General features: G+C 42.5%; 2 long non-coding RNA genes across 2 annotated transcripts in view; one reads left to right on the forward strand and one right to left on the reverse strand.

Annotated features, from left to right (window-relative positions):
• Positions 1-13,679: 13,679 nt before the first annotated feature.
• On the reverse strand, positions 13,680-18,932 carry LOC128340052 (uncharacterized). The gene is made up of 3 exons (XR_008313427.1): positions 18,655-18,932; positions 14,719-14,897; positions 13,680-14,218 (listed from the first exon to the last, which is right to left on the reverse strand). It is a non-coding gene; the product is annotated as an uncharacterized LOC128340052 (long non-coding RNA).
• The window catches only part of LOC128340051 (uncharacterized), an 86,328-nt gene continuing 80,717 nt past the window's right edge, over positions 18,757-24,367 (forward strand). The window contains exon 1 of the long non-coding RNA XR_008313426.1: positions 18,757-19,073. This is a non-coding gene — a long non-coding RNA (uncharacterized LOC128340051). The remainder of the gene's footprint in view (positions 19,074-24,367) is intronic.

Below are 24,367 nucleotides of genomic sequence, written 5' to 3' on the forward strand. Positions count from 1 at the left end.
GTTTTACTGTTTTTAAAGTAATCTATCCTGGATGCTTGTATACTGTTTTATTGTGTGTTATTATCAGTTACTATTTGTGTATATTAGTTATATTTGTTATTCTGATTTTTATCTCTTGGCTGGCCAACGGCTGTAATAAAAACTGATTGATTGACTGCATATGAAGCTGCTCTTCGTGATCATTTCAACCCTACGTTGAATGTGATTGCTGAATGTTACAAATTATCTTCTAGATCCCAACTGCCTCGTGAATCTATAGATCAGTATGTCACAACATTGCATGTCATAAGTGTAACCTGTGAGTTTGCCAACTTTAGTGATGAACTGATCGGGAATCAGATTGTTATGAAAACAAACTGCTCCAAACTGTGTGAAAAACTGCTATTGGAGCAGAATCTTACATTGGATAAAGTTATAGAGATGGTTAGGAAGGTGGAAAATACTCTTCACTGTGCCAAATTGCTCTCTTTGGTACCCCAAAACCAACCTCCTGAAATCCAGGCTGTCCAGTCTAAATCCTTCCAAACCCAATCTTCTCATATGGCACTGCCGTAGTGGCAGCACAAGAAAAGAGGAGCTACCACTGCTACCAATGTAGAGAGTCTGCCCACAAAGCCAATTTTGTTCACTGTCCTGCACAGAAGGTCACTTGTAACAGGTGCAAAAAACAGGGACACTTTGCTATGGATTGCAAGTCTGCAGTCCACTCCATTACTGATTTGCTATATAAGGATGAGGTAGATGAACCACTTCCTGACAACATTGTGTGACAGAATCAGAGCCAACTTCTCCACATTGTCAAATTAAACTTAATGGCCATGAAGTATGGATGCTGGCTGATTCTGGTTCTCCATACACTATCATTTCTCATCTAGTTTACAAGAAACACCTTACTACATCAGATCTGCACTTGCCGCTTTCAGGCATCCACCCATGGGGAAATGGAGGATCCCCTATTGCTGTAAATGGTTACTTCACTGCTTTCTTGGAATACAAAGGATGTACTGCAGAAGGGAAAGTGTATGTGTCACAATACTGGGCTGGAAACATCAGAAAGATCTATGAATAACGTTAGACCGAAACAGCAAGGAACTTGTATTACAGACGATGGAGCATCCATATGCTGATATGATGGCTGATTTATCAGATGTTTTTGCCAATAATCCTGGAGCACTGCCATACATTTCAAACATAAAATTCAGATGAAGGCAAATGCAATACCTGTACAACATAAAGTGAGAAATGTGCCCATAGCATTGCGCCAACCACTTAGAGAGAAGCTCTTAAAATTATAGCATACTGACATCATAGAACCTGTTAATTCATCTGAATAGGTCTCTCCCATTGTTCTTCTATGAAAACCAAATGGTACACTTCGAATGTGTATAAATTTAAGAGATGTGAACTCCAACATAGTAGTGGATTGTCATCTGTTACCCAATATCAGTGAAATGCTGCTTACTCTGAAAGAGGCTGTAGTGTTCACAATTTTGGACTTGTCTTCAGTATATCGTTAAATTCCTCTGCTCAAATGTTATCGCAAATACACAGCCTTCATTACCCCAGAGGGTGAGTTTTGGATTATTCTGATTATTTAGATCCATTTTAAACTGGCTTTAGAGCAGGCTATTGGGTGGAGACTGCCTTGGTCAGCCTGATGGATGATCTCTACCAGGGAATGGACAGATGGAGTGTGACTGTGTTGTTCTTCTGGACCTTTCTGTGGCTTTCAATACAATCAACCATGGTATCCTTCTGAATCACTTGGGGGATTTGGGAATAGGTGGCACTGCTTTGCAGTGGTTCCGTTCCTATCTCTCTGGTAGATTTCAGATGGTGTCGCTTTGAAGATAGATGCTCTCTCAGATGAGAGCTATTGTCTGGTATCCCTCAGGGCTCCATCCTGACTCCGATGCTTTTTAACATCTACATTAAACTGCTGGGCGAGATCATTGGGAGATTTGGAGCAGGGTGTTATCAATATGCTGATGACACCCAAATCTATTTCTCCATGACATCATCATCAGGAAATGGCATAGACCCCACACCTAAATGCCTGCCTACAGCCAGTAATGGACTGGATGAGGGATAATAAATTGAAGCAAGACAGAGGAACGCATGCTGAGGGGTCATACTTTGAAGGACGTGATAGATCTTCTTGTTTTAGATGGGGTTGCACTCTTCCCAAAGGACCAGGTACGTAGCTTGGGAGTGCTTCTGAGCCCAGGCCTTTCTCTGGTTTCTCAGGCCTCACTCTGGTTTCTCTCAACTTTGGTTGATACGAGAGCTACATCCGTTCCTTTAGGATAATGATCTCAGAACTGTGGTGCACTCTTTTTAAAAAGAATGTAGCATTTAACTGGGCCAGCAAATCAGCCATTGCTGAATACGCTGCTCTCACTTCTTTTGATAGCAACGGGCACACTATTGTAACCACTGATGCTGCTGAATATAGTTTGGGTACTGTCTTGATCTAGCAAAAAGGGGACAGGGAAATTACAGTTGCTTTTGCTTCCAGATTGCTTACTACATCTGGAAAGATGTGTTCTGTCATTGAAAAAGAAGCTCTAGCATGTTTCTGGGCAGTGAGGCACTTCAGGACTTGCCTGTGGGGCAGAACATTCACTTTTTGGTAAGACCATAAACCTCTATCTGCTTCGTTTGCTACTTGGGGATCAAGTCAAGCAACCCCTAGAATAGACAAAAGGATCACCAGACTTATGGATTTTACAACTGGCCACTACACAAAAACTATTGTGGAAAGATTTATCCATGAAATTCTGTGTGGTTATCAAAATATTCATAAGAACAGCCCTGCTGGATTAGGCCCAAGGCCTATCAAGTCCAGCATCCTGTTTCACACAGTGGCCCACCAGATGACTTTGGGAAGCCCGCAGTCAAGAGGTGAGAGTATGCCCTCTCTCTTGCTGTTGCTCGCCTGCAACTGGTATTGAGATGACTTTGGGAAGCCCACAGTCAAGAGGTGAGGGCATGCCCTCTCTCTTGCTGTTGCTCACCTGCAACTGGTATTGAGATGACTTTGGGAAGCCCACAGTCAAGAGGTGAGGGCATGCCCTCTCTCTTGCTGTTGCTCGCCTGCAACTGGTATTGAGATGACGTTGGGAAGCCCACAGTCAAGAGGTGAGGGCATGCCCTCTCTCTTGCTGTTGCTCGCCTGCAACTGGTTGTGCCTCAGAGGCTGGAAGTGGTCTATAGCCATCGGAATAGTAGCCATTGATAGACCTGTCCTCCATGAATTGGTCTAAGCCCCTTTTAAAGCCATCCAAACTAGTGGCTATCATCACGTCCTGTGGAAGATAATGCCATAGATTAATTAGGCTCTGTGTGGAAAAGTACTTTTTTTTGTCAGTCTTAAATTTCCTGACCGTCAGTTTCATGGAATGACCCCTGGTTCTAGTGTTGTGAGAGAAGGAGAGGAATTCCTCTCTGTTCACTCTCTGTACTCCATTCTGGCTGGCCCCTGGAAGTTCCAGGAGGCCCCACATGAGTGCATCAGGCATCCTGGAGAGCCCCCCGAGGCCGGGAGGCTACTTGCAACCTCCCAACGTCATTGGAGCCAATGTGCATCACGATAGTAGACTCCGTCCCAGCATTGCCTAACAGCCTACCTAGATGCAGCGTGACATCAGCAGCCTTCACACCCGGCAGGCAAGTCACCATGTAGTCTACACACAGGTCACAGTCCCATCTCTATATGCCCCTAATGATCTAATCACCCACTACTAGGAGGCCCCCACCCCCTGGAGGAGTATCCTTTGTGTGAGAGGATATGAGTGCGTCACCCAAAGAAGGGGTCCCTGCTGGGAGAGTATTTCTCTCTTCCTCAGACTGATGTCCTCCTTCCCTGAGACCTTTATTCTCCATGGCAGCAGAGGGGCTGTCAGCCTGGGAGTGGGATGCCTCTATCACTTCCCAAAGCATCTCATCCATACACCTCTGCCTCATTGAGCTTCTCCAGGTCAAGCACCCTGGCTTTGAGGGAACTTCAAAGGGAATTTTGTGAGTGGAACTTCATACGTATGATGATGCACTTTCACACATATATGGTATGAATTGGCTTTCGAAAGAAACCTCAAATGTTAATATCCAGGCAGCCAGCAAACATCACAGGAAGAAAGAGTAGAAGGTTTTTTGTTCAATTTTAATGTCACCATGGTGAGAAAATAAGAGGACATCCACCAAATAAGCAAAAACAAATCTCTCTCTCACACACACACACACACACACACACGACCAGAAGGAATAATCTATAAATTAGTAACATGGTAGAGGAAATGCATAATTAACTTGCATTTATTATACATTTGTTTTGTATACATCAAACATCATAATGTCAGGCTTTAGCTATAGTACTGCTGTGACAGAGTTTATAAGGGCAAACATTTGCTGGCATGTGTAATTCAACAACTTTCCAAGGATGTGGTTCTTTCTTACAGGCAGGATTCCTTGCTCAGGAAGTAATTCTGAGAGGCAATCAAAAACACCTCCATTCTTCCTGTTTCTGGGTCAGAGGGAAACCATTGAACAGCAACAGAATGAGGTATTCTGCCATTTGTCCAATTGCAATCATAATAAGCAGCTGTGAAACATTACTTTGCTGGCCATGTACCTGCAGTGCTGCCATGATGACTGAGATTGCTGGCTTTGATTAGGACAACAGTAAATTGATCATTTTGTGCTGCAATGGCACACAAACTGGTCGCATTACCAAAACAAAAAACAAAAAACCAACCCTCTAAACCTCAGGTTGCAACATCACACTCCAGAAACAGTCAGTTAATTACCTTCTAATCATTATTTAGGAGAAGCAATTCTTGATTACCAAAACAGTGATCCACATTTAGGCAAAATTGAAGTAGGGCAGAATCTATTGGATCACTGGTGGAATCCTCAAGAAAGTGGGAGGCCAGGGATGGATCCAGGAATTATTTAGCAAGTGAAAGGGAGTGCCAGAGAAAAAAGCACTGGTAGGTCCATGGCAGGCCTGCACAACTTGAAGCCTGGGGGCTGGATCTGGGCCATGGGAACTGTTTTTGCTGGCCCACAGGTGGGAATATCCTGCAGCTGCAGCTGGAGCCACAGAGAGCTCGGGGCTGGTCCCACTGAAAAGCAGCACTGGCTCAATGCAGTTGGGCACTTCAAACCAGATGGGAGGCATGAAACCATGATGGACTGACAAGCAGGAGTGGCAGTGGATGGAGTGGGCTGGAACAGTGGTGGCAGCAGCATCAGGCAGGCAGAGGCAGAGCGCACCCCAGAAAGGCAGAAGGTCACTCAGTCAGTCCCCTCCTCTCTGAGGGGGAGCATCCTCCGCCCTCTCCAGAAACTGCCTTACAACAACACCCTATGCATGTTTTCTCAAAAGGTCATTCCACAGGGTACCCAGTAAGGCTCACTCCCAAGTGGGATTGCAGCCTGTAAGCACAGTGATTTAGGGAGACGAGAGGACTTGGCATTGTTTGTATCCCACTGAGTGCCCCACTTCCAAGTGCCCCACTGAATGAATAGTGACAGGGCCTATTTTCTGGCCACTATCCTTAGTTAAAAGTGATGAGAGGGAAGGGGAGGGATTGGGACCTCATCATGCTCCTTATAACATCATTAGGAGTGACATGGTCTTAACTGGCTCAGAATTGGATTTGGAATTAACCAATTGTTTTGCGGAAGGGCTGCAGGGGGAAAAGGTGTTTGCTGAGCTCAATTCTGAATCAAACTGAGAAGGGGCAGGGAAGTTCACCTATCACTATTATGCTCCAACAGCATAATCCACTCAGGACTATGTGGCACGGATATACACCAATGTAGAAATAAAATGCTGATGTGATATATCAGACGTGAAGGCCACATTTGTCTTTTTTTCTGCATAAACTGAGTCAAAACTGGCAGCAGGTTCCAAACATGCATATACATAGCAAAATGGCCCCATACATGACCTTCTGCACACACGATGGAGGACAGAAATAAAGGGCTAATAAGGTCAGTCATGATAATATGGAGATGCTAATGTGGTGGCCTGCCAAATGGATCCAGAATGAAATGTCTAATCTAGTACTCATAGAGTCACACTGTCCTTAAAGGAGCAGGTTTGCTCTTTAGGGTGTTCCAGGACCAACTCTGCTGCTTGATGATGGTCAGGTGGTAGCTGTTCCATTTTGCAATAATGCTTTTTCCCAGTTCTGACTGGTGCCTCACTTGTAACCTTTCTTGAGAACAATGATCTAGTCACCATGATTTTCTACAGTGCACACCACAACCTCATCATGGAGGGTCAAACAGTCTCAAAACAGATATCATTCTGTGACCTATATAAATAACACACAGGGAACTCACATTGAAATATGGAATATCTCCACATCTCACATTTTAAAAAAATGAGTGCAAAACTGTGAGCAAGCATATTACCACACCTTGATGAGAATTTGGCAGGCTACCAGGGGCCATGTTCTGCTGCACTCTGAGGCCTGGGTCCAGAGATGATGCTGATTTGCCCATTTCTGTTTCAGAAATCTAACATGTGGGGACACACTTCACTCAACCAGAAATTCACTTTGCCCCTTCTGTGCCCCCCCCCCCCCAATATTTTTAATGGTGCTGCCACTGACTGTGGGCTACAAGTTGGCTGGTCCTGCATTGCACTGTAAACCGTGCTAGCACCCACAGAAATTCATAGCACCTCCCTTGATTTCACATTTAACATCCTTTTCTTCTCTATACTTGCTGAGAATGGTTTTGGATGCAGTATTCCAATAGGTCATTCTTAATTTGTTCAAGGAAAAGATACCATATGGCTGTGCAACCAGCATGAACCAGACAGTTGTACAAACATGCTAGCCATGCGTGATACGTGCCGTATGGGACCCGACACAGTCATTCTCTGGTGTTTTATGTATTCTTGTTCAAAGCCTGAAGCTAAAACAAACTTTTCAGGCTTGTACTTTTAAGGAATGTATAACTGGAATCAACCAATAACAACCATTTGGGAGAATTACATATTGCAGCAATGAATAATGTAAGCAAAATAAGGCTGGAGTCATTACAAAGCGTTTACACTTCCCCAACATGTCTACAGGTTGCCAAAAGGACACTATTAGGCACATTTTTTAAAAAGCACAACTTCTTTTTCCTGACAGTGAAATTAATCTCTATGTCCGAAGAGTAACACGTGAAGTGGCCTTCACATGGATCTAATTCTGTAAACAAAGCAGTGGTTATTTTAAAAGTGGAATGAAACTCACTTAACGGTTATTTTGGAAACTAGAAATAGCCAGACAAGCCAAATAATGATGGAAAATCTAACTCAGATATTACTGCAAACTCCGATCTGATTTGCTACAGTTAATGGGAAAATGCTACACTTCATATATTTGGCCACAAAGCATGTCTGCTACATCTGTGTGCACATTCGGGTTCTTGGAGCAGGGGGCACAGCAATACTTCTTTAGCAACACTTCTTTAGTTTAATATGTTGAATATTTGAGCACCACTTTTCAGTCAAACGATTTCTGTGGTGCATTAGTGCACTCTTACAATAACCTGCATTAACATAACCCCTCTTTTACACACCCACCCACCCACACACACACACACACACACCAGCAACTGGCCAGGGGCAGAAGCCAGAGTATGCCTCCCATCTCCACTATAGTCACCAGGGCAACTGGCAGTGGTCAGCTGAGACAAAAGAGTGCTCTTTCCAGCAGGGAGGGCATAACCAGGCTCTTTGCAGCTGCTCCTTCCCTGGCTGATGGTCAGAGCCGGGCAGGCCTTCCTCTGGCTACGATAGTCTTCCTGGGAGAAAGGAGTGCTGTCTCCCAGAGGCCTTTAGTCCACTGGCTGATAGCAAAGGCCAGAGTGTTTCCCTTCCATTCTGTCATCCCACAGCAACTGCATGCTGCATTTGGAACATGGGGGAACTGTTAAAAGCAACTTGGCTGGTTGTGGAATTCAGTGGTATTGCCATGCTAAAAAGAAACAAGCCGTCATCGGCATGGGGTCCACAGAAAGGAATTTGGCTACGAGTTTGATCACATCCAGGTTGGAGAGCTACAACGCCTTCTACATGGGGCTGTCCCTGAAGAGTGTCAGGAACTACAGCTGAGGAAGGCTGCTACTGTTGGGGCCCTACTATTTGGAGCATATCATTCAATTACTTTGCTGTTTGCATTGGTTTCCGGTTTGTTCCTGAACCCAGTTGCAGCTTCAGAGTGATCTCCTTTAAAGCCCTCAGTGGTTTGGGTTTAGGATATTTAAAGGACCACTTGCTCCTTATGAGTCTATCCACTGATTGGATAGACTCTGCTCTGCACCCCACTGAAGTTAGGTTGCTTGGTACATGGGGGTGGGCCATTGCACTGGGGCTCTCTCTTGTGGCAGGCTCATTCCGCCCCTTCCAACTTTTCACAAAATGGTGAAGACTGTCTTACTTGGAGACTTCAGTCTAGGGAATCTTTAATTCACTCGCCTTAGTAATTTTTTTGTGTTGATGCTGGATACTCTCAGTAACTTTCTTTAAACTGCTGGATCTTCTATCTTCTTTTTTGTTCTTTTAAAAGGAGTTTTTATTTACAGAGTTGTATACTGCTTTGAGGTGAGCCAGCGTGGTGTAGTGGTTAGAGTGCTGGACTAGGACTGGAGGGACCCTAGTTCAAATCCCCATTCAGCCATGAGACTAGCTGGGTGACTCTGGGTCAGCCACATCTCTCTCAGCCTAACCTACTTCACAGGGTTGTTGTGAAAGAGAAACACAAGTATGTAGTACACCGCTCTGGGCTACTTGGAGGAAGAGTGGGATATAAAATGTAAAATAAATAAATAAATAAATAAATATCATTTTTTCATATAAAGAATAAAGAGATGGGTTTGCTTGATCATGGTCTTTCCAAATGAATTTAAGAGTCTCCTAATAAGACTTGAAAGCTTCACGACTCTCTGGAATCTATGAAGCTGCCATACTGAGTCAGACCATTGATCCAGTGTTATCGACTCCTATTGGCAACAGCTCTCCATGGGCTCAGGCAGAGGTCTTTCTTAGCTCTGAGATCCCCTTAATTGCAGATGCTAGAGAGTGGATCTCTGGCTTCCTTTCACATGCAAACCATGTGCTGTATCCCTGAGCTATGGCTCACCTTGCCATAGTGCACATGCTTGCCATGTGTTCATTTCAAAGTTTCAGTCACCAACAGACAAGTAGGATGTTTCCCAGGCTGTATGGAGCACTTGTTACATGGAATAAAAACTGATAGAGTCAACATAAGGTTACAGGAACATTTATGTTGAGAGCCAGAATGTTTGACTGGACTAGAGAGGTCAAGAAGGATGACGACAGAATAGAGATCTTTCAGTTTGGCAGTAAGGAGATCCTTTGTGATTTTTGTGAGAGCAGTTTCAGTGGAGTGCAAGAGACAAAGCCAGATTGGAGGAGATCCAGAGTGGAGCTGGAGTCAAAGGCAGTGGGAGTAAGCAGTATACTTTAGGAGTTTGGAGCCGAAGGCTAGAAGGGAGACTGGGCAATAACTGGAGAGGGTGGATTGGGTTAAGGGATGCTTTTTTGAAAGTGGAGATGGTGGCATGTTTGAATGCAGCAGGGAAGGAGCAAGATGAGAGAGACAAGTTGATGTTGGGGTGGAGAAAAGGGATAATGGCAGAGGAGATGACAACCAGGATTTAGCAGGGGGTTGATAAAAAGGGGTATGTGGAGGACTTGGATGAGGATAACAGGATAATCAACTCATCAAATGAGGCAAAGGGGAAACAGGAAAGGAATAAGGGAGATGGTGGAGGAAGAATTTGGGAGAGCTAGGAGGTGAAGGGGAGAGAGCTCAGTGGATGTTTTCAGCCTTGGCACTGAAATAAGAGGCAAAGTCTGAAGAAGAGTGTAAAGAGGGCAGAGGGAAGCCCAGTCTGGGTTAGGCTGTGTGTGAGAACCGCTGGAATTGGGCCCAATCCCAGTGGGGCAGCACCACCTAGTCTGGCTTTTTAGCCCAACTGTAAGCCAGGGTTAAGGGAGCGAGTGCTCCCTTAACACCAAGCTCGTGGGTCTAGTGCACCCCTCTCCTGGAGGAATTCCATTGTGGGATACCCAGAGGCCAGGATGTGCCATCCTGGCTCTGAAGTAGCATGGTCAGCACTCCCAGCAGGGGTTGTTTGCTTATCTCAGGAGAAGGTAAGGACTGCACAGACTTTCCCCCACCTGCCCAATCCCCCACTCGGTCATGTGAATACCTCCATGCAGTTGTAGAAGTGTTCTTGCTTGATATATGGCAGATGAGAAGAAGAATATGCCTTTTTAATAGATGTAGTCCATCAGTTCTTTGGTTCTCCTGCAGATGCATTCAGCCCACAAGAGTACAAATGAAGAAATCTGATGGATGGAGACATCTGATAGATGCCAGGGCTGGTGATGGGAGCGCCATTGTCTTACAGCAAATAGTGCAGCAACTTTGCTGAGGCTAAGCAGATTTGAATGTGGTCACTGCCTGGATGGAGATCCCCTTCTATGCTGCATTGTGTTCTCTTGAAGGAAGGGAGGCTATAATACAAATTATAAATGAAATACTACACACACACACACATATATATATATAGAGAGAGAGAGAGAGACTCCCTTCAGCTCCTTGTTGAGATACAATTACAAATGTGATGTGATGAAGAGTGGTTTAGGCAATGAAATCTCACACAAACTATTTTTTGTAGTCATGGCTCTTTGAATAGAAAGGCCATGTTCAAGCAGGTTTGCGCTGTATCCAGAGTTCAAATTCAGTGCAAAAAAGGAAGACACAAAACAGAGCTGCATCTTGCATAACAGATCCCTTAATGAACCATGACACACTCTGATCATATCAGCTATGCTCTTCATTTCAGTTTTGCTTGTTATTACCAGCAAATGGTTTCATTTTGCATATTGGGCAGTCATCCTAAACTACCAGATATGCACCATGATTTCTTCTATTTTGAAAAGCTCATTTAAGTAATTACAGTATGAGAAGCCACTGTTTTTTAGCCAGCAGGTGTTTTGAAAACCCAACAGAAATATGTAAGAGCTCCCCTAACTCAGCTTTATATGGCAAACTGTATGCACTTGGCTAATATCAGTGTTAATATAGTAAACTATCTGTAGTATCTCTCCAGTTTGATTTGTAGTGTGTTACAGTCCATCTGCTGGAAAGATCTATGTAATATGATTAGACATATTTCTTGTTTCCCACTTGCTTCCTATTAGAATAATGTGATGTTTTCAAGTACTTTTGAACATTCCCCAAACATACAGTTATACTATATGACTAATTCTGGCTTATACAGGGTATTCAAGAAAATTCACTTGCTCATTTCTATTGCTACTCTTAGGCTTAACCTCGCTGCTGTCAAAGATCTCCAGAAAGGTGCCATTGAGAGCCGACTTCAGGTTTGCAAAGCAAGGCAAACAAACAGGCCTGTAGCCAAGCTAAAAGTTCAGGAAGGCATAAATAAAAAGTAGCAAGGGCAGAGCAGTTTATTTAGTCTTTTTAGGACAACTTGTGGCTTATATGTTTGGACTACTCATGGACCTGAGCAAAAAAATAAAAATAAAAATATAATAATAAAGAGTTTGTTTTAGTAATTTGGAAAATATTTCATTTTCACTGTGCTGTGGTTAGGTGAGGAAAACATAATGAGGTCTGGCAAATGATTTCATTTATGATGTGCATATGTCAAAATAGGAAAAAGTCTACAGAAGTTGCAGTTCTCTCAAACAAGAGCCCTAGTTGGACATTATTTTTAAAATTACTCATATACAGCCAACCCAAAGCACATTGGAAGTATTGCCCTGGCATGTCACTCACCCATGTTCCTTATGGTTACAGTGGCATTGGTCTGAAGAGGAAAATGCCCTAACCACGATGGCAGGGATTTCTGTGATTGGCAGGCTACCGCCTCACTGTTCTGTAACAGTAATACTGCAAGTACTAGAACAGCACATAAAGCACCACAGCCCCGCCCCCATGTATGCACCCCCCTTTCCAGTAGTCTAAATCAACCCCATGCTAAAGCTACAAAGCAACCCTCACCTGCAGCCCAAGAAAACCTGTAGAAATCCAAGAAAGCCCAACCCTCATCTGGAGCCTTAGAGACGTTATGGTTACAGGATGGGATGCTGAGCAACTGAAGTGAGTTTGCTAGCTGGTGCAAAGGTGTATGGGTGCAAATACTCAATTATTATTTTAAATCTAAATTTCATGCAGTAGCAAGAAGAACTCCAAGAAGTTTTTGCTAAGGAGGGTGGTGGTGAATTGAAAGTAAAGCAAGCCTGTGGGCCAAACACATAAGCTATAACAAGTATGGCCTAGTGATTAATGTCTTCAAAAAATGGATGCGAGGTTTGGTTTGCATTAGAGAGCATGAAAAGCATTAATTATCAAAATGGGGGGAGGGGAGAGACTGTGGGCCTGAGCCAAGCCCTGTGGGAAAAGGGAGAAAAGGGTGAAAATTGATGTTTCACCAAAAGAAAAAGAAAGAAAAGGGCGTGGGGTCCCGAAGATGCTGTTTAAATAATGAATGGTACAAATAATAAACAGAACTGAACATTCCTGCTGATATGGGACGTAATCCTCAGAGAAAGATACTGCATTGTATCTCTCTATCTTTTTGCTGGCCGGTCTGGTTTGAACTTGAGCCTTCAAACCGAGCCAGTTTGCAAGCCCCTACTGTCACTCAATCCCTTCCATTTATTGGCATTAGTTTATGCCTTGCTAATTTACTATCATTAACAGCTCTGTAGCTGTTAGGATACTGCTTAAAAGATTGTGTGATAGTATTTTTCTGAAAGTAGCAAAAAACGGAAGACGTTACTGGAAGATGTTCAATGTCTCCGGGGTGTTTGTGTGTGTGTGTGTGGTTTCCTGTCTGGGCTACCGCTTTGTACGTCGCTATGGTTACAGCACTAAAAACAAAGGTTTAAAATAATTCCCATTACCTAGTAATACAGGTGGTAGCTGCAGCAGGTAAAATCCTAAAGGATCCATTGCAGAAGATTTCCCCATCTTTGGTTACTTAGAGAAAAGCACTGCAAGCAGAAGTTAACAACCAAGTGTGATGCAATCCAAACATAATTATCATTGATATGGCACATCATGAGTTGTAGAGTGTGATGTCCCAGGAGTTTTGAACACCAAGTGAAATATCTGTCCTGACAAATGTGATGAAGTGTTTTATGGCACTCATAAAACGGCCTTCATGTAGAAAGATGGAGCTATCCGGGTAAAGATTTGTTCTTTTGTAACTGTGGCAACTGTGCTCTTGTTGCCTCGTCTGACTTAATGGAGCCCTACTGTATTCCTAAAGATGGAGCACCCAAAAATGTATCCTCATTGTAACTATTTGGGATGTGACCTACATTATTAGCATAATTATTTCATTAGATAATACTAAAATAGCACATCTGCTGATTAAAAGTGATGCAGCTAATGCTGATCATGTTGCAAAGATACTTTTTGAATGAGGCCTTAGAATTGTCTATATACAAAGAAACCCAGATGAGTTCAGCATTCCTAGGAAAGTGCGGTTGTAGCTGAAATGCCAATGTAATCACAGAGACAACTGCATCTCCCCAAGTCATACTAGTGGGAGACAAATAAGCCCATTTGCAGCAAACCGTTGGGATTGTTTTGGGTGAATGAGAGCATCAGTTTATTTGATGGATAATAGTCCACGCATATCTGTCTAAGATAGGAATGTATCTCCAGACATTCCCCCTGTTCATTACATTCCCAAATAAGTATTCATTTATAGTGTGGTATATTAAACATGCACAATGGTTTGAAAACAGTACCTTGGAAATATTATTGGATGAGCAAATGCCCTCAGTTCTGTTCTTTTAATATTCCACCATTCCATGATGACTTACTTGGGCTCCACTCATATTGTTTTCCAACAAGAGAGGAATTTGAGAATGCAGTTAACTGATTTTGTGCAGGCGGAGGAGGGGGGGGGGAGACTCCAGTGTTCCAGTGTAGAGTTTTTTTAAAAAGTTCTAAACTTTTTTTAAAAAAAGACCTTTCTTCCTCAGAAGAAGGAAAAGGTCGCTGGAGATCCACCCTCACCGCAGCTTCTTCACTACTGCCTTTTTGAAAGCATGCAGATTCTGGAAACAGAGAACTAGAAAAGCTGCAGATTCTGGCATTATCAGTGTGGCTCCATTAACAAGTTTCAGTAATTCCGCATCCTGAAAACCAGAGAGCAATTTGTCAGTGGAGAACTCCATAAGCATACCTAAGCAATATTTTTAACTGTGGTATATCCATTTCAAACAGGGAAAACCATGGCTAACCCAATGACTGAATGGCTGGGGCCTGATATGTGAACTATGATTTCTCTGTCTAGAGCTTACTGTCACTGACAAAGGCAGGAAAATTAAGAATATACATGCTGACTAAGCTGCTAATCATCCCACAGTTAATATAGAACAGTATGAGGGATGGAATTTCAGTTACACATTCAAAGATTTTTCCCCTTCGTCTCTGGAATATGGTTGTGATTGTGATCCAAGTGGTTAAAACAGAGTAGTTGGGTTTAACTTGATTTAGTCCAGCTGATTTCAGTTTCTTAGTGATTCAGAACATTTTAGCAACAACAGGATATTCTCCCTCTAGCTGGGACTGTCTGTAGAGCCTTTTGTGTTCTCCAGCTCCCCCCCCCCCAACTTGGCACAAGGCCTGTTCTTACCAAGCTGTAGTGCCAAAAGGGAAGTTTTGGGTCAAGTTCTATTGCAGGCCTTTACTTTCAGAAAGTAGCTCGTGCTAAAGATGGGCTGACAGAAATTCCTGAATATCTTGCCAAGTGGCACACTCCAGTGCTTTCCTTTTCCACTTCACTGTTTTTAATATTATGCTTCAGAAGGGTGCCTGTGAAAACAATCATACTGGAGTGACTTCATACTATTACCCAGTGACATGAATTGTGGAAAAATTGGTTCAGAGGTGCAAGATTTGTAGGGAAATCCTTCCTGTTTCTTAACACATATTGGAAGATTTCCTATGGCTCACTATGCATTGTTGTTTTTGTGACTCCTCTGCTCCATTGATTTCTGTCACTTTATAGTTTAATAAGTTCCATGGACCTTGGAAATTTTATTCCTCATGCACTCTTAGCTGACACACACCATGATTACATTTAATGATTCCATTTAACTGGAATCCTTGAAATCACTGGTGTCCCATCAAAAGTTTAGGATAAAAAATGTGACTGAATTCTTTATTGTTAATTCCATCTTGGACAAAACTATGTAAAATACTCAACCAAAAGTGTGCTTGCATGTACAGTATTAGACTTAAACAATACAAATATATGCTTATGGATATATATACTACAAAGAGGGAAGTTGTTTGAATTGCCCAGGTTTTTGCATTTTAGTTTTCGTTTCAGTAGCACGAATTCTTGAAGACCAGCATGCATGCTTCGGTATCAGCAGGGACTCTTGCATAGTACAGTATCCTTTTATATACAATGACCATATTCCAAAAGGCTAGATGGATCATCTGTCTTTTGAAGAGTGTTGAGAAAACCAGAAGTTCAACAGGTACAGTTGCTCTTATCACAGTGCTGCAGTGTCAGTGCTGCCATGAATTTGCTGGATGGATATTGCCCTAACTCAGTGCTCTAAAGTTCTGTCCCTTTCAGGATAGGATCACTTTACTGACACCCTTAAATCCAAAGTTTGTCTATTGATTCATAGATATGTTACAATGTGTATGTACTAATGTATCTTTGCTTTTAAAACCTCAGGACAGAGTGCGTTTAGAAATCATTTCTTGTCTGTCCGCTCATTAGTACTTAGCTGGTTCTAATATACCCTCAGCTCTGACAACATTCAGACCTCACAGGTTACTCAGAGGTAGACTGAAGTGCTCTGTGGAATCCTACTAGTATATCTTAATGGTCTGAGTTCAGAGGTTGACATTTGGAATTGCTTCACTGAACCACTGCGTGTGGTGCACTGAGTCAGGGAAAATAATAAAATTGAGTGAATTATATGTTGTAAAAGAAGGAAACCAATTAAAAATTACCGGTGTTTGAAACATGGTACTGGGAATGCCCTGTGTAGCTTCATGTCAGTGTAGAAATGCCAGAAGAATACCACAATAAAAGGAGAATTGTACTAGGCTAGTCTGGGGGAAATGGAGACTGGGTTTTTCTGAGGAAGAGCAAACCAATGTGTTTGATTTAGAGTTTCCTCATTGTTTAAGCCATCCTTCCTGAAATGCTGAGTCAGAGTTCAAGAACCAAACTGCACCAATATATCAAGAACTGTAGTTTAGTAAAGAGAGCATAATTGCCTAGAAAAGCACTACTGCTTACAAATTAGACCACTTTTCTTATGCTGAAGAAAAGAAGAGTGTATGAATTGCTTTACTGGATCAGACCATAGGTCCATCAGATCTAGGACTCTGTTTCCAAGAGTGACTAGCCATATACCCCTGGAAATTTCCCAAGCACCACATCTTCAGCTGCTAACCCCCAATGTCTGATACGGAGATATATACTGCCTTTAAAAAAATGAAGTTTCCTTTTAACTATCCTAATAGCCATGGACAGACCTAGACTCCATCATTTATATAAGGAGTTCCCAACCTGTGGTACTCCAAATCAGGGATTCCCAGATGTTGCTGACTACAACTCCCAGGATCCCCAGTTCTAATGACTTTAGGTTGGGGATTCTGGGAGTTGTAGTCAACTTCTGGGAATCCCTGTTAGAGAGAACACTGCTCCAGATGTTTCTGAACTACAATGCCCACCATCCCCTGCCATAATTTATTGTAGCTGGGGGTAATGGGAGTTGTAGTTCAGAAACATCTGGAGTACCACAGGTTGGGAACTCCTGATTTACATAACACATTAGTGCTCTGATCCTAAACATTGGATCTGGTATTATTTCCTGCATTACCAAAGGAACACCCATTCCATTATTACAGCACTTATTTATTAGAGCACTCTCCAGTTTTGTAACAATGCTTTTTGGAGTACAGACATATGAAGCATTGTGGCATGGGTTGCAGCTGTGAAGAATCCATTTTTTCATCAGGTATTTACATTGCATACCATCAGTTTAATGGAAGTCTGATGCAGGTATTCATTGGGGTACAACATTCATCTTAGTAGCCCTGAACTTTGAAGAATCCAGAACATATTCTACATTAAAAAAGAGGAAGGTTGTTCTGGGGGGAAAACATCCCTTGTAAGAATCCCTTGTAGATCTATCTCATCAAAGATGCAATGGGAACCCCATTAAAGTCTGGATTCTGAAGGTTGTTGGCAAATTATATTGCAAATATGAGTAGAAATGGTAGGCTTGAAGGACCTTTGGAGGGTATTCCCTAACATCCAAGTCTTTATTTTATTTATCTATCATTAAATTTTTATACCACTTTTCATTAAAACAATCTCAAGGTGGTTTACAAAACGTTTAAAACAATATAAGACTATAAAAGTTAAACAATAAAAATATTGGAATATAAAAATAAAAATCTAATTAAAAGTTTTAAAAACATACACAATATGACCATGAAATTCAGAGAAGCAGCAACAAAAACAACACTCATATAAAAACCTGATTTCATTTGCTTTCTAAAAATTGAGATGGAGACTGAGGAGCAGATGCCCACCAGGAGAGCATTCCAAAGTCTGGGGGCAAGAGCTGAGAAGGCCCTGTCCCGCGTGCACACAAACGAGCTTCGTTCATTGTCGGCACGCAGAGCAGAGCCCCCTCTGATGACCTCATCAAGCAGTCAGAAACCCTTAGGAGTAGACGGTCCCTCAGGTATCCATGGCCCAGATAAGGGCTTTGAGCAGAACCGGTCAAATCCCCTCATCCCAATTGGCTCTCCTGCTGACCAACAGCACCTCTGTCTTGCCTGGATTCAATCTCAGTTTATTAGTCCATATCCAACCCATCACTGCCTCCAGCCCCCAATTCAGGACATCCACTGACTCCCTAGGATCAGGTGATAAAGAGAGATAGAACTGATTGTCATCTGCATATTGCTGGCAAATCAGTCCGTCCCTGGATGACCTCTCACAGCGGTTTCATGTAAATGCTAAACAGCATGGGGGACAAAACCAAACCTTGCAGGACCCCACAGGCCAATGGCCAAGAGCCAAGCAGTAGTCCTCCAGCACCACCTTCTGGACCCTCCCCTCAAGAAAGGACCAAAAACGCCTCCAATCTCTATACTTAAAAGGCACTACAGAAGGATACCATGGCCGATGGTATCAAATGCCACTGAGAGTTCCAGCAGAACCAACAGAACCAAGGCAGTCTCATATCCAGGGTGGAAGCCAGATTGAAAGGGGTCTAGATAATCCATATCATCCAAGACCCTCTGCATCTGAGACACCACCCATTTTGCTCTTAAACTTGACTTTAAGAACAAGTTTGCAATTGTCCATCTTCTCATACTGAGCAAAGTTGAAAAAGAGCCCTCTTATTATGTACCAAAGGGCCCTGATTTTTCAGTAGCATTGGCAGCATTATTTGCTTGAGACACATGCATAGAATTTCAAAATAATGTATATATATTTTTTCAGAAGTAAAATGCACCCTCACAAACTGAGGAAGAAATTGCAATTAAAATCTACATTGCTGATCAGCCTCCCCATGAATACCTTGATATGTGCTTTATATCCATACGGACAGACCTATGATATAAGTGAGGCAACCCATAGAATCATAATTCACTGCTCTCTGAGGTTAAAAACATAATCTGATCATCTATTTTCTCCACAAGGAAGATGTAGTGATACTCAGGCTTGAGGGAGGACTAGGCCTCAGTGAGACTAAGAGCTTGTAAGGTGGGCCTCTCCAAATATGAAAGAAAGCCTGGGAGAGTCAAGTCCCTGTGGCCCAACCCAGAGCGAGGGACAGGGTTTACTGGACAACGGTCTATAAAGAAGTAGGGGAGGGGTGTGTTAGAATTCAGTTCTTCCCTGAAGGCCTTGCTGTGAGGTCTGATAAGCAACTACTGTAAAGAAAGGAAGACCAACAGCCTTGGGCTGGAAATCAACTGGACGTTCTTTACCAGGAAGTAAGTAGGAAGGATAGTGACCAGTTTAGCTAGACCTCTCAGGGAATTTATTCTTGTTTAAGTGCTTGGATCTGACTGCATGGCTCTTGTAGTTCCTGGGGAAGAGTTTTACTTGAAGGCCTATGCCTTCTCATGCCTTTATTGTAGGAGGGGTTTTCCACTTTACTCTCCCAGAATATTCCCTTGGAAGGGTGAATCTGCTCCTATAAAATAGTGGATAGTGGCGGCCTACCCAGGACTCCTCACAGCTAGAGGAGGGATTTTGTATTCCCCCCACCAACACACACTTTTTGATTGTTACAGGACTAGCAAAGTAGTTTGCAGTTAAGGGTAGGAAAAAAGCAAATTTTATTCTCTCCATATATGCTAATTGAATTCATTGCCTACATCTCATTTGTCTTCTTATTTTAATTTCCATTTCAAAAATTGTCTACCAGTGTTCCTTTTAAAAGATCAATAATTTGTTTTTGTGTTTTTTAAAAAAACCAATTATATGCCTCTCTTTGATATGTCACTGAAGCAGAGTACAATGTCTTAATAAACCCAATATAAAATGTATTAAATCACAATTTATTCAAAAAGAGCGGGAGGGGGGGATACACCAATCATAGCAACCACTAGTTGCAAGCAAATATACAGGGGTGCAATACTTAATCCAAGAAGAAGGCCTGCCTAAATAAAACAGTCTTCACTAGTCTGCAAAATGCCAAGAGGCTAGATTGGTCTTCCAAGAGAAAGAGTTCAGAAGTCTGGGTGCCATGATGGAGAAGGCTCTGTCCAGTGTACTTACCAATTGCACTTCAGGTGGACGTGGGATCTGAAAAGGTGGGATATGGGGATTAGGGTCTCCCCAGCCAATCTCAGAAGGTGAACAATGTTGGGCATGATTACTTATATAGCAGAGTACTTCAGGAGCTAGTTCACTCCAATTATAGCAGGGGCAACAGTTTGTAAATGATAAGCATGGGGATTCATGTAAGGTTAAACTAATAGCAATAGCAATAGCACTTACATTTATATACCGCTCTATAGCTGGAAGCTCTCTAAGCGGTTTACAATGATTTAGCATATTGCCCCCAACATTCTGGGTACTCATTTTATCGACCTCGGAAGGATGGAAGGCTGAGTCAACCTTGAGCCCCTGGTCAGGATCGAACTTGTAACCTTCTGGTTACAGGGCGGCAGTTTTACCACCTGCGCCACCAGGGGCTCTTTATTCAGAAGTACATGATGATAGGAAAAGACCTATATCTAGTTTCTGGCTACATGTTGGTCAGAGAGAAACCTATAGAAGCATGGTGCTCAGAGAATGACCTAGAATCATTCTGGGGAGGAGGAGGAGGTGATGGAGGTGGTCACTCCCAGGAAGTTCCTGAGTACATCATATCAATAGAGGGGTTGTAGAGGCAGAGATAAATAAGAAAAGAGAAGGAGACCCTAACTATCCATCTCTGCTCCCAATGCCCCTAGTGGTCATTAGGATTACTGGTACAAAAGGTCAATGCCGTCTGGAGCTGGATCTCCAACAAACAGGATTGTGTGGGAGCAGTTAGCTCTTATGAAACCCTGCCCCCAAACCATTTAGAGCTTTAAACCTTCAGTTTAAATTGGACTTGGAGACCAATTGGAATGCAGCGCAGACAAAACTTGGACACAAATGCTCAAGGTACGGTAGGTGGTCTCCAGCAATAGCTTGGCAGAAGCATTCTGCACCAGCTGAAGTTTCAGAACACCCTTCAAGTGTCAGCCCCATGTAGAGCGTATTACAGTATTCTATCTGGGATTTCACCGAGGAATGTGTGAGTGGCCAGATGCGCATTTCTTCTGGAAAATCTACAGCAGTGTATTGCCAAAGCTGTGCAAAGGTGCCCGGGCCACACTGTCCCCTGAACTTCCAGGAGCAAGACTAGGTTCAAGAGCTGTGAACCTGATTCTTCAGAGGAAGTGCAACCCACAACAAAACATATTGTAGCGCCCCTCCTAAAGTTCCAGAAAACAAATCTTGCTGTGTTGACACTGTGTTAGGATGCATACTTTTCCAAGGCAGAATATTTTGATCCACACTGCTGGATTCTATCTCCATGATAATGACTGCAGTTTTTCATCTAGCAGCTAGGATGATGAAAATGGCAGGCGGCTCGTCTTCATTAACCCGTTTTCATGGGGTCATGTACCCACATCCACAATTGCATGGAGGAATTCAACAGTGAACTGCCTCTTCGTTTACCATTTTGATTAACGATAACTCTAAACTAAAAAGACAGCCAAGCAAATCCTTGGCAGACACAAAGGTCATTTTGATATCATCTGGCTACATCAGTTTTACTAAAAGCAAAAACCATTGTTTGGGGAATATTTCTCCAATTTCCAGGCAAACACAGAAACAATGGTGTGATGCCTTCTTCGGTTTATCTGAAAAATGTCACCTTGAGTCTCACTGGGACTACTTAATGAGGCATTTTCGATAGGTTGCCTCACTCCAGTATTGTGTTATTTATAGAACTGGCTGGATTGATTCAGTATCTAGCCTGTAATTCCATGTGCTCTTGAAACTTTGAGTCTGTATAGTTGGGGGCTAGATTAAAGCCTGTACCCTGAGGCGTAAGTCAGTGGCTGACATGCAGAGCAGCCATCAGGATCACAGAAGAGCTGTGTCCCTGAGCATAGAGGCTGCTTTTGGCCCAGACAAGGTGCTACTGAGCAGCAGAACAAACATGCGGGGCGGGGGGGAGGTCGATTTTCACTGCTCTCCTTGCCCTGTGTTTCCAGAAACATGTTCTGAGGGTCACGCAGTCCTCAGAGCCATATTTCTGGAAGGCAAAGAACATTTACAGGGGCAGAGGACAGCAGCAAGAATTGCTCCCTCATCTCTCTGTTTGTGTGCTCTGCTACTCTCCCATTTCACGTGTGGAACACTGGCTGAGTAAAGGGCAGCCTCTTTCTTTATTGGTGGCTACTACTCTGGATGTCAGCCAGTTACAGTATGTGCCACTGTACAAACCCAGCTCCTTCACGGGCATACTTCTCTATTCATTCCAGAATTCCACATGCCCATTAGAGCTCCCATGGCTCACAACCTCTATACTGGAATAGATATAACTAGTGTTGAAATTCTTCCCCAGTATAGCTGCAGACGAATGCTGTATTCAGAGAGAGTAGAAATTATGCAATAGAGTGGGGTTAGCTGGTGCATTCATCTTATCTTGTACCTAGGTACACGACTTGTGAACAGGTCTTAAGTATCAAGATCTTTTTTCAACCCATAACAATTCCATGTTTCAGAATCGAATCATAGAATTTTAGAGTTGGAAGGTACCTTGGAGGTCTTCTAGTCCAAACCCCAGCTCAGTGCAGGAAACTGCAGCAACATAATTATATTCTGTTTAGAGGGCTACATTATCTATAATTTGAATTTATCCTCCACCTGTGAAGCACATGATACCTGGCATCTTTAAGACATAAATAGACCCATTTCAATGTTGTTGGCAGCACTGGGGATATTTTAGCATAGCCAGGACATGGTGGTCATAGGAAGCAATATGAATGAAATCAGGCTGAGATTTCAAGTAAATACTATGGCATTTTAAAAAAATGCAGTCTACTTGTTCAAAGGAGGGTCTGTTAATGTCAGAAAGTTGGATATAAAGAAACATTTTCCCCCTTCTATTAATAATCCAAGTATAATTTCTGGGGGAAAGTTTTACAATCCCATTTTGGAGGATCAAAAGGAAATCCAGTCAGATCCTATCCCAAGCGCTATGCCTCCTCGTGTCAGCACACATAGGCATCCAGGTCCCATTGCAAGAAAGAAGGCATTGGAAGAATGCATTCATTGGAAAGCAAATTAAAATTCAGTATCATGGATAATTCAAAGCAGTGAATTCTGGAAGACAGAGCTTCTCATTTGCAAACTTGGCTCTCTAGAAAACAAGCCTTCTCTGAAACATTTATTTTAGAATTCCAGAGATTACTCTGGCCTGGATAGCTGTTCTTTAACATTTTGTATAATACTTATTGGTGTGTGTGTGTGTGTGTGTGTGTGTGTGTGTGTGTGTGTGAAATGAACATCTCTACAACCTGAAATCCTTGCCTTTTTGGTACATCACCTCTCTAGTGGATTTCGGGCTAATTCCAGTGGATTATGATTTAAGAAGAAACATAATTAATTAAGACTTAATTAACGCGGAGTAAAGGTACACATACTGTAATGGTACACTATTAAGCCTCCCATTCTTGGTAAGGCCTGGGCACCAAGTGGCATTGTGGGGGAGATGCATGATATCCTACGCATTTTTAAAAAATAACTAAATCAATGTAATACAAGAACAGTGAACTTGATAGTACAAATATCATACCAGTACAAAATCAGTGTGTTTGATATATATTTTGTGTTTGTATTGGGGCATTATATGTATATTCAGTTGTTATATTTATGATTCAGTTTTTATTATCTTATATTGTGAGATGCCCAGAGAGAGGCAGGCTAGAGATGCTAAAACAACCTAGGGTGCAATCCTTCCCTGCATGAATGACTGGAATCTGTGCATGCAGGGATCTCCATAGGGCTCAGTTATTTATCTCCTTCCCATTTGTGATGTGTTCAGAAGCAGAGTGTTCCAAAGCAGTCTGGGGAATGGAAGTCTGCCCAGGACCCTCCCATGATCCCCATCCATGACATTCACGACTCCTGGGTGTGTATGTATGAAAGAGCAGTACCATTCTCATTTTTGACTGAAGCTGAGGGCATTTTATATCAGAAAAAGACCATGGGAGTTGTGGTCCAGCCCACCCTCATTTTTGAAGCCAAGCCAAGATTTCCTCTTGATTGTTGAAATTCCGTGATGAGCATAGCCCTGCTGAGAGCAATCTTGTAATGGGATTGCTCTTGTTCTTCAACCAAATGTGAGAAACCCTTCCAAAATGGCTTGCTTATTCTTCTCTGGTGAATTCAGTGAAGCTAATCTAAGCTGCCTTTCCAGGCCAACTTTTAAGCCAACTTTTAAGCATTACATAAGCGAACTTGCCGTGTGGGTTTCTTTTAGTCTTACAGCTGCATTTTGAAATCACCCTTTTAATGTGTGTAATAATGAAAAGCAGACATTAAAAGAGGTCTTTCCCCCCATAATCTGTACATATTACACAAATGAAGCCTAGATTAGTACTTATTTGTGGATATTTAAACAATTAATCACTATTAATCTCAGATTTTGTGTTTCCTGTTTAATTCTAGATGAATTTCAGTTGCAGCTAATCCTTGTAACTAAAGCGTACTTCAATAGATTCTCCTTGTACAA

Source organism: Hemicordylus capensis, chromosome 1, assembly GCF_027244095.1.
Source record: "Hemicordylus capensis ecotype Gifberg chromosome 1, rHemCap1.1.pri, whole genome shotgun sequence".
NCBI lineage: Eukaryota > Metazoa > Chordata > Lepidosauria > Squamata > Cordylidae > Hemicordylus > Hemicordylus capensis.